The sequence below is a fragment of the Mustelus asterias genome, chromosome 15, assembly GCF_964213995.1.
Source record: "Mustelus asterias chromosome 15, sMusAst1.hap1.1, whole genome shotgun sequence".
NCBI lineage: Eukaryota > Metazoa > Chordata > Chondrichthyes > Carcharhiniformes > Triakidae > Mustelus > Mustelus asterias.
Window position 1 is genome coordinate 1,382,110 of NC_135815.1, and position 10,860 is coordinate 1,392,969.

Sequence of the window (10,860 nt, forward strand, 5' to 3'; positions counted from 1 at the left end):
TAGTTCTAGTTACCCAGTAGTTAGTGATGGTTGTAATCGTTCCCCAGTGACTTCCTGCAAATTTACGAAGAGCTGAAATAGCAGCTTATTTCCTTTCTGGTTATGGGTCAGTAGTTAAAGGTAGTTACTAGTTAGCAATGTGCTACTTACCTGTGCTCGCGTTAGCTCCTCCTCCAGTGTCACGGTGCGATGCGTTTGATGATCTTGACTTTCACACCAGCTGCAGGAGGTGACTCTGTCCGTTTGGCAATAAGACAGTAGATTCTGGCGCTGTCCCTGGCAGACTGCACTGGCACTGGGATCAGAGCCGGCTTTGGGGCTGCTTTCCCCTTGCTGCAAGGCTTCGCTGATCTGGCTCAGGCTGATGTTTTTGGCCAGCTGTGGCCTGCTGGTGAAGGTCTGTCTGCATTCGGGACAGCTGAAGTTGCCACTGCCCCGGTCCCAGTGTTTGGTGATACACTCATTGCAGAAGCTGTGGCCACAGTCTGTCGTCACCGGGTTGCGGAAAAACTCCAGGCAAATCGAGCACTTAGCCAGTGGGCAGATACTGGCACAGTGCTCCATATTCACCCTGCCCCAGCCAGCGGGCACCCCCACCCACCCCCACAGACCCTATCCTCACCCCCACCCACCCCCACAGTCCCTATCCTCGCCCCACCCTACCCTCACTCCCCAAGCCTCTCGCACTGTCACCAACTCTCTAACTCCGTCTCTCTCTCTCTCTACCCCAGTCTCTCTCTGTCTCTATCCCAGTCTCTCTCTCTCTCTCTACCCCAGTCTCTCTCTCTGTCTCTATCCCAGTCTCTCTCTCTCTCTCTCTACCCCAGTCTCTCTCTCTGTCTCTATCCCAGACTCTTTAACTCTCTGTTTCCGGAGCTGCCGCTGTCTGAGCGAAATCGAAAGTAAAATCGAAACTGACCCGAAAGAGCCGCGCTCGCAACTAACACTGCAGCTAACCAGTAACTAACACTGCAACTAACACTGCAGTGTTAGTTCCTGATTAGTTGCATGTTAGTTCCTGATTAGTTGCAGTGTTAGTTACTGGTTAGCTGCAGTGTTAGTTACTGATTAGTTGCAACTAACCAGTAACTAACACTGCAGCTAACACTGCAACTAACCAGTAACCAGCACTGCAACGAACACGGCAGCTAATCAGTAACTAACACTGCAACTAAATAGTAACTAACCAGCAAACAACACTGCAACTAACCAGTAACTACCACTTGTGACTAAACAGTAACAAACACTGATATTATATAGTAACTAACCAGCAAACAACACTGCAACTAACCAGCAACTAACACTGCTCCTAACTAGCAACTAAGCAGACACGAACCAGTAAGCAGACCCTAACCAGTGGGTGTCTCTAGGTACAGACAGAGTTGAGATTGGGGTTGCGTTTTGACAGCTTCCTTTAATGAGACTCTGTGGCTACAATTCTATAATATAGAGATGGAGTTCGGGTCAGAGTGCTGCCTGGGGTCAGCTCCCCACAGGGACAGACACACACACACACAGGGTGTCAATGCAGCATCTCCTTCTCACTGCTCCCCCCATCTCAGAAATGCATCCTGTTCCTGGGGACCTACAGGAGAAAGGCAGAGATTCAGCAGCATGCAATGGGGCAGGAGGGGGCAATGGGGAGAGATGGAAATACTCAGCAGTGGGGGTAATAATCAGAAGAGGTTAGTTCTGGGGGGTGGGCTGGTACTGGGGGGGTGGGGGTGGGGTGGGGGTGGGGGGGGGGGTGGGCTGAGTTAGACAGGGAACTGAGGCCAGAAACACAGGAATAGCCAACCCCATATCTGAACTCGCCGACATTCCCCATATTTATTATCCCCCTCATTGACACACTTGAATATTGGCCCAGAGAAACCCAGACATAGCACAGCGACGCACCCTCAGAAACCCACTCACCCCCTGAGAAACCCACTGCCCCCCCCCCCGAGAAACCCACTGCCCCCCCCGAGAAACCCACTGCCCCCCCCGAGAAACCCACTGCCCCCCCCGAGAAACCCACTGCCCCCCCCGAGAAACCCACTGCCCCCCCCGAGAAACCCACTGCCCCCCCCCGAGAAACCCACTGCCCCCTCCGAGAAACCCACTGCCCCCCCCCCGAGAAACCCACTGCCCCCCCGAGAAACCCACTGCCCCCCCTGAGAAACCTACTGCCCCCCCCGAGAAACCCACTGCCCCCGAGAAACCCACTGCCCCCCCTGAGAAACCCACTGCCCCCCCCGAGAAACCCACTGCCCCCTGAGAAACCCACTGCCCCCCCGAGAAACCCACTGCCCCCCCCCAAGAAACCCACTGCCCCCCCCCCCGAGAAACCCACTGCCCCCCCCCCGAGAAACCCACTGCCCCCCCGAGAAACCCACTGCCCCCCCAGAAAAACCAATTCCCCCCCGCCCCGAGAAAGCCACACACTGCCCCCTCGCTCCCTGGCGTATGTCAGATAACCTCAAACAGAAACAATGTACATTTTTAACAACAATCTTCAATTGGAAAGATGAATTCTTTCACTTGTTTTCTTGTCATTTTCTGAAAAGGGATTCAATGAAATATCTGGCATTGCTTTTGCTGATCTAAGAATCAATGTTTGCCGAACACTTCATGGAGCGATGTGGTTACAAAGCTCATAAACCTAGCAGCAATCAAAGATAGAATAGACTAGAATAGAATGGAACAGTATGGGATGGAATGGTATGGAATGGAATGGTATGGAATGGAATGGTATGGGATGGAATGGAATGGTATGGAATGGAATGGTATGGGATGGAATGGAATGGAACTGTATAGAATGGAATGGTCTTGTCCAAACAAGATTGGAAATCAGTTTTCATCTTCAACATAACATATAATCTCACAGTCATCAGTTAAACATGATGAATATTCCATATCTCTATCTCTAGCTTCATACATTGATGCAGGTGTAGATTGTATGTGAATCTGAGAAATTTAGAACACAATATTTACACTGTCAGGAAGATGGTCTATTGGCGAGATGAATGTCTGAACGATGCTGCTGCTGCACAAAGATCCTTTCTGCACTTCGAAAGGATTCTGGCTAGTTAGCCGAACTGAAGATAATCTCTCTCAGCTGCTCTGATAGTGAGATGTTTCCTGCAGCTGGTCTCACCCCTCAGTCCAGTGTATGATCCCAGATTTAATTAAGGCATTGCCAACTGAAATTATTTTCCAATCTCTATGTGCACCTCAATGAAAGTTGCTGATCGTTAAACAGCAGCAGGGTGGCGCAGTGGCACAGCGGTTAGCACTGCTGCCTCACAGCAAGAAGTCTCACAACACTAGGTTAAAGTCCAACAGGTTTATTTGGTAGCAAAAGCCACTAGCTTTTGGAGCGCTTGCTGCCCCTTTCGCACACCGCCAGGGACCCGGGTTCGATTCCCGACTTGGGTCACAGTCTGTGTGGAGTCTGCACATTCTCTCCATGTCTACGTGGGTTTCTTCCGGGTGTTCCGGTTTCCTCCCACAGTCCAAGGATGTGTTGGTTAGGTGCATTGGCCATGCTAAATTCTCCCTTTGTTCAAAGATGTGTAGATTGGGTGATTAGCCATGGTAAATGTGTGGGGTAATGGTGAGGGAATGAGCTTGTAGACTGCTCTTTCAAAGGGTTGGTGCAGATCTGATGGGCTAAATGGCCTCCTTCTATACTGTAAGGATTCTATGGATAAACAGGATTAAATTGCTCAAAGAATGCAATCTCCCAATCCCAATGCCCTGATATAAATAAACTGATTTGAGAATGATCTGTAATGGGCTCTGGACAGTTAACATCCAACACCTCCCACACAACCAAACGTGAGAGAGGGGAGAGGGTCAGGACTGTAACTAACAGGTCAGGTAGCTAATCATAAACCACACAGCTGAACCACTGGCCACAACCCTCTGGTAGTCATGATGTGGAGATGCCGGCGTTGGACTGGGGTAAACACAGTAAGAAGTTTAACAACACCAGGTTAAAGTCCAACAGGTTTATTTGGTAGCAAAAGCCACACAAGCTTTCGGAGCTCTAAGCCCCTTCTTCAGGTGAGTAGAATTCACTCACCTGAAGAAGGGGCTTAGAGCTCCGAAAGCTTGTGTGGCTTTTGCTACCAAATAAACCTGTTGGACTTTAACCTGGTGTTGTTAAACTTCTTACTGTCACAACCCTCTGGCCAATGATGGCTCAAAAGCTGGCAAGCTAGGTTGTGATGTTAACTCCCCGCCTCTGAGAGCAATTTGAAGAATTCTTACCATGAAGGGTTAAAGTTATGAAAAGCTGCCAGGCTGCTCTACACTTACATTGATATAGCAATCCTGCTGAGGGATTGACCAGGTCTGGCACTGATTAAACATGTGGTTGGCACCTGCAACGAACAGAAAGATGACAGTCAGCAGTTCACAGTCTGAGTATTGTTCATCTGCATTATTCAGCAACCTCCCCCCCACCCCCATCGCCCCCCCCCCCCCCACCCCCCCCCCCCATCGCCCCCCACCCCCCACCCCCCCTCCCCACCCCCCCTCCCCCCCCCCCATCGCCCCCCACCCCCCACCCCCCCTCCCCACCCCCCCTCCCCCCCCCCCATCGCCCCCCACCCCCCACCCCCCCTCCCCCCCCCCCATCGCCCCCCACCCCCCACCCCCCCTCCCCCCCCCCCCCCATCGCCCCCCCACCCCCCCCCCCATCGCCCCCCACCCCCCCTCCCCACCCCCCCTCCCCACCCCCCCTCCCCCCCCCCCCCCATCGCCCCCCACCCCCCACCCCCCACCCCCCCCCCCCCCATCGCCCCCCACCCCCCACCCCCCCTCCCCACCCCCCCCCCCCCCATCGCCCCCCACCCCCCACCCCCCCTCCCCACCCCCCCTCCCCACCCTCCATGCGTCCCCCGGATACCTGAACCGACACGGTCTGAGAACTGAAGACCTGGATGGGACATGTTGACAGTACATGTAGGGTACACACAACAGCAACAGCCCATAACATGTACAGAAGACTGTCACACTGCACGGTGTGTATACACAATAATAACACCTTTGTTACTATTTCATAGTATCTCAACATCTAGATGTTATCCACAGTGAGTCATTGATATCCTAACTATTCCCAGTGACATGGACTGCTGGGATGATCAGGAAGAGGTTCCAGTTGTTGTCAGTGCAGGGATAGAATTCACTCTTTGGGAGAAATTGGATGGGATTGAATATTTGGAAGGAACAGAAACTGTCAGAGAAAGGGACTAATGAAAAGTGGAACTTTTTCAAGGAACAAATACTGGGTGTCCTTGATAGGTATGTCCCTGTCAGGCAGGGAGGAAATGGCCGAGTGAGGGAACCATGGTTCACGAAAGAGGTGGAATGTCTTGTGAAAAGGAAGAAGGAAGCTTATGTCGGGATGAGGAAACAAGGTTCAGATGGCTCGATTGAGGGTTAGAAGTTAGCAAGGAATGAGCTGAAAAAGGGGCTTAGGAGAGCTAGGAGGGGACACAAGAAGTCCTTGGCGGGTCGGATCAAGGAAAACCCCAAGGCTTTTTACTCTTATGTGAGGAATAAAAGAATGACCAGGGTGAGGTTAGGGCCGGTCAAGGACAGTAGTGGGAACTTGTGTATGGAGTCAGTAGAGATAGGCGAGGTGATGAATGAATACTTTTCTTCAGTGTTCACCAAGGAGAGGGGCCATGTTTTTGAGGAAGAGAAGGTAATAGGCTGGAGGAAATAGATGTTCGGAGGGAGGATGTCCTGGCAGTTTTGAATAAACTGAAGGTCGCTAAGTCCCCTGGGCCTGATGAAATGTATCCTAGGATTCTTTGGGAGGCAAGGGATGAGATTGCAGAGCCTTTGGCTTTGATCTTTGGGTCCTCGCTGTCCACGGGGATGGTGCCAGAGGACTGGAGAGTGACGAATGTTGTTCCTCTGTTTAAGAAAGGGAATAGAAATGACCCTGGTAATTATAGACCGGTTAGTCTTACTTCGGTGGTTGGTAAATTGATGGAAAAGGTCCTTAGAGATGGTATTTACGACCATTTAGAAAGATGCGGATTAATCCGGGATAGTCAGCACGGATTCATGAAGGGCAAGTCGTGCCTCACAAATTTGATTGAATTTTTTGAGGAGGTAACTAAGTGTGTTGATGAAGGTAGGGCAGTTGATGTCATATACATGGATTTTAGTAAGGCGTTTGATAAGGTCCCCCATGGTCGGCTTATGATGAAAGTGAGGAGGTGTGGGATAGAGGGAAAGTTGGCCGATTGGATAGGTAACTGGCTGTCTGATCGAAGACAGAGGGTGGTGGTGGATGGAAAATTTTCGGATTGGAGGCAGGTTGCTAGCGGAGTGCCGCAGGGATCAGTGCTTGGTCCTCTGCTCTTTGTGATTTTTATTAATGACTTAGAGAGGGGGCTGAAGGGTGGATCAGTAAATTTGCTGATGACACCAAGATTGGTGGAGTAGTGGATGAGGTGTAGGGCTGTTGTAGGCTGCAAAGAGACATAGATAGGATGCAAAGCTGGGCTGAAAAATGGCAAATGGAGTTTAACCCTGATAAATGTGAGGTGATTCATTTTGGTAGGACTAATTTAAATGTGGATTACAGGGTCAAAGGTAGGGTTCTGAAGACTGTGGAGGAACAGAGAGATCTTGGGGTCCATACCCACAGATCTCTAAAGGTTGCCACTCAAGTGGATAGAGCTGTGAAGAAGGCCTATAGTGTGTTAGCTTTTATTAACAGGGGGTTGGAGTTTAAGAGCCGTGGGGTTATGCTGCAACTGTACAGGACCTTGGTGAGACCACATTTGGAATATTGTGTGCAGTTCTGGTCACCTCACTATAAGAAGGATGTGGAAGCGCTGGAACGAGTGCAGAGGAGATTTACCAGGATGCTGCCTGGTTTGGAGGGTAGGTCTTATGAGGAAAGGTTGAGGGAGCTAGGGCTGTTCTCTCTGGAGCGGAGGAGGCTGAGGTGAGACTTAATAGAGGTTTATAAAATGATGAAGGGGATGGATAGAGTGAACGTTCAAAGACTATTTCCTCGGGTGGATGGAGCTATTACAAGAGGGCATAACTATAGGGTTCATGGTGGGAGATACAGGAAGGATATCAGAGGTAGGTTCTTTACGCAGAGAGTGGTTGGGGTGTGGAATGGACTGCCTGCAGTGATAGTGGATTCAGACACTTTAGGAACATTTAAGCGGTTATTGGATAGGCACATGGCGCACACCAGGATGATAGGGAGTGGGATAGCTTGATCTTGGTTTCAGATAAAGCTCGGCACAACATCGTGGGCCGAAGGGCCTGTTCTGTGCTGTACTGTTCTATGTTCTATGTTCTATGAATGAAGATGATTCTTGGGAAGAGGGACGCGATGGAATTGTTTCTTTGGAAATTGATCCAGATTCCAGCTACTGGGATCAATGATCCAATGATTGGGATGAGAGGTCCTTTTGTCCATGGAAAACAGATGATAATCCTGGGATTGGTCAGTATTGGTTGTACAAATGTATAAAACTCCAAGGATTTATCAATACTTGGGGAATGCTGTCTCAGGACTTGTGGAAAGAGGGCGATATTTCTGGGAAGGGTGTCCTTAGTGTCTGGGAGGACTCCCAGGAAGAATATATCTCATGTCTTGCAGGATAACCCTTGTGGTGAACCATCGTTGGTTACCACTGTGGGGTTATTCTAATGTTGCTGTTGGGTTAGGGTGTTGACACTGTGGGGTTGTTATAATGTTGTTGTTGGGCTAGGGTGTTTACACTGTGGGATTAATATACCTGTGGTGGATGCAGTTATGGCACATCCCGGTCGGGCCCCGCCTCCTGGGAGAGGTATAAGACCCTCTGCTCAGGCGGGACCCCTCCAGTCTGGAATGGTGTACTCGTGTTTAAATAGTTCCATTGTTTGTCAATAAAAGCCTTCAATTACTGAAGCCTTGTGTCTCGTGCTCGATTGTCGCGCATCAATTTTATTGACAAACACGAAACTCTCGACAGAAAGGAGAGTATGGAGCAAATGCTGAAACCAGAGCGTCTGACGCTGGATCCACGTGCGGTCGGCGCCTCTAACACCTTCGACCACTGGCTGAAGTGTTTCGAGGACTACCTGGCAGCCTCTGCAGCAGTTACTACGGATAACGACAGACTCCAGGTCCTCCATGCGAGGGTAAGCGACACTGTCTACCTCGCGATTCGTGCGGCCACCACTTACCCGAGGGCCCTCGAGCTCTTGAAAAAGCGATGCACGAGACCACCCAACGAGATCCACGCTCGTTACCTCCTCGCTACACGACGTCGGCAGTCGGGCGAAACCATGGAGGACTACGCCAATGAGCTCTTGCAGCTTGCCAGGGGCTGCGACTGCAAAGCTGTGTCGGCAGAGCAATATATGTACGACCTCGCCCGAGATGCGTTTGTGGCAGGGGTAGGGTCTTCATACATCCGTCTCAAGCTGTTGGAGAAAGGGAATCTCAACCTGACCCAAGCGATGGAGATGGCTGAAATGCTGGAGGCGGCGTCAAAAAGCTTGGCCCTGTATCCAGAGGACCACGTGGAGACAACGTGGCAGGAGCAGGCACAAATCCCTCCTCGCCCCACGGGCTCGCGCTCCCATATCGACCCGACGACGGCGGCAGCCCCAGGCGGCCCGCGGTGCTATTTTTGCAGAGGAGCCAAGCATCCACGGCAACAGTGTCCTGCTAAAACGGTGATCTGCAATCAATGCGGTAAAAAGGGGCACTACGCGAAAGTCTGCAGATCGAAGCACAAGAACGGCAGTGCAGCCTGTGACCCTCCAGAACGGAGATCATCTCCATCGGCATCGCAGTACCCACGAGGTCCGACCACGTGCGAGCCCAGGACGACGCCATTGTGGCTGGCGGAGGAGGAGGATGACCACCAGGAGTCGCTACGCTTGGCGCCATCAACCATGTGCGATTCATGGGGGCGGCCATCTTGGTCGACGACGACCAGGAGCAACCAGCAGGGGTCCTCAGCATCAACCTCAGCTGCCTGCAGTGACGTCCAAGGGCCAACGGTGGCGTCGATCACCCTGGACCAGGCTAAGCATCACAGGTTGACTGTTCAATGATGAACATTAAGGTAAATGGTCGTACTGTGTATTGTCTGTTTGACAGCGGGAGCACTGAGAGTTTTATTCACCCTGACACTGCAAAGAGGTGTGGACTCCGGGTTCTACCTGCCAAACAGACAATTTCTATGGCATCACGGTCCCGGTCTGTACCGATCCAAGGACGTTGTGTGGTAACTCTGGAAGTGCAGGGCACAATTTACGAGCGATACAGGCTCCTTGTATTGCCGCATCTTTGCGCGCCAATTCTCCTCGGACTAAACTTTATGGTCCACATGAAGAGTGTGATCCTACAGTACGGTGGGCCACTCCCTTCGCTGGCAGTAGGGAATCAGCCGCAGCCTCCAAATCGTCCAAAGCGCCCCGCATGCAATCTTTCCACACTAAAGATCACCACACCCTCTTTATTTAAGAATCTGGTACCAGGCTGCAAGCCCATCGCTACTAAAAGTAGGCGTTACAGCGCTGAAGACCAGATCTTCATCAGATCTGAGGTTCAGCGGCTCCTCAAAGAAGGGATCATACAGTCCAGCGTTAGTCCGTGGAGAGCACAGGTCGTGGTGGTTAAGAGCGGGAACAAACCCCGGATGGTCATCGACTACAGTCAGACCATTAATCGATATACGATATGCGTATCCTCTCCCGCGCATATCTGATATGGTCAATCAGATTGCGCAGTACCGGGTGTTCTCCACCATAGACCTTAGGTCCGCCTACCACCAACTCCCCATCCGCCCAGAGGACCGACAATACACGGCTTTTGAGGCGGATGGTCGTCTGTATCAGTTTCTTAGGGTTCCATTTGGTGTCACCAATGGGGTCTCGGTCTTCCAGCGTGCTATGGACCGAATGGTGGACCAGAACGGGTTGCGGGCTACCTTCCCGTACCTGGATAATGTCACCATCTGCGGCCATGACCAGCAGGACCATGACACAAACCTCCAGAACTTTTTGCGCACTGCGTCTCGCCTGAATCTGACCTACAACAGGGAGAAGTGTGTATTCCGTACGCGCAGGTTAGCTATCCTGGGATACGTGGTGGAAAACGGGGTCATTGGCCCTGATCCAGACCGTATGCGCCCCCTTACTGAACTTCCCTTGCCCGCTAGAGCAAAAGCACTGAGGAGATGCCTCGGCTTCTTCTCTTATTATGCGCAGTGGGTCCCCAACTACGCGGACAAAGCCCGTCCGCTCATCAAGTCCACGACTTTTCCACTCACGCCAGAGGCCCAATTGGCCTTCAAGGCATTGAAAAGCGACATTGCGAAAGCCACGATGCACGCGGTGGATGAATCCATCCCTTTTCAGGTGGAAAGTGATGCATCTGATTTCGCCCTGGCCGCCACACTAAACCAGGCGGGCAGGCCCGTCGCGTTTTTTTCCCGCACCCTTCAAGGTCCCGAAATTCGGCATTCAACGGTGGAGAAGGAGGCCCAGGCTATTGTGGAGGCCGTCAGACACTGGCGCCATTACCTGGTGGGGAAGCGGTTCACCCTGATCACGGACCAGCGATCCGTGGCGTTTATGTTCAGTAACACGCAGAGGGGCAAGATCAAGAATGACAAGATCTTGCGGTGGAGAATTGAGCTCTCCACCTATAATTACGATATTATGTATCATCCAGGGAAACTCAATGAGCCCTCGGATGCCCTCTCGCGCGGAACATGCGCTACCATGCAGGAGGACTGCTTGAACGCCCTCCATAATGATCTGTGCCATCCTGGGGTCACTCGGCTCTACCACTTCATCAAAGCCCGCAACCTGCCCTACTCGGTGGAG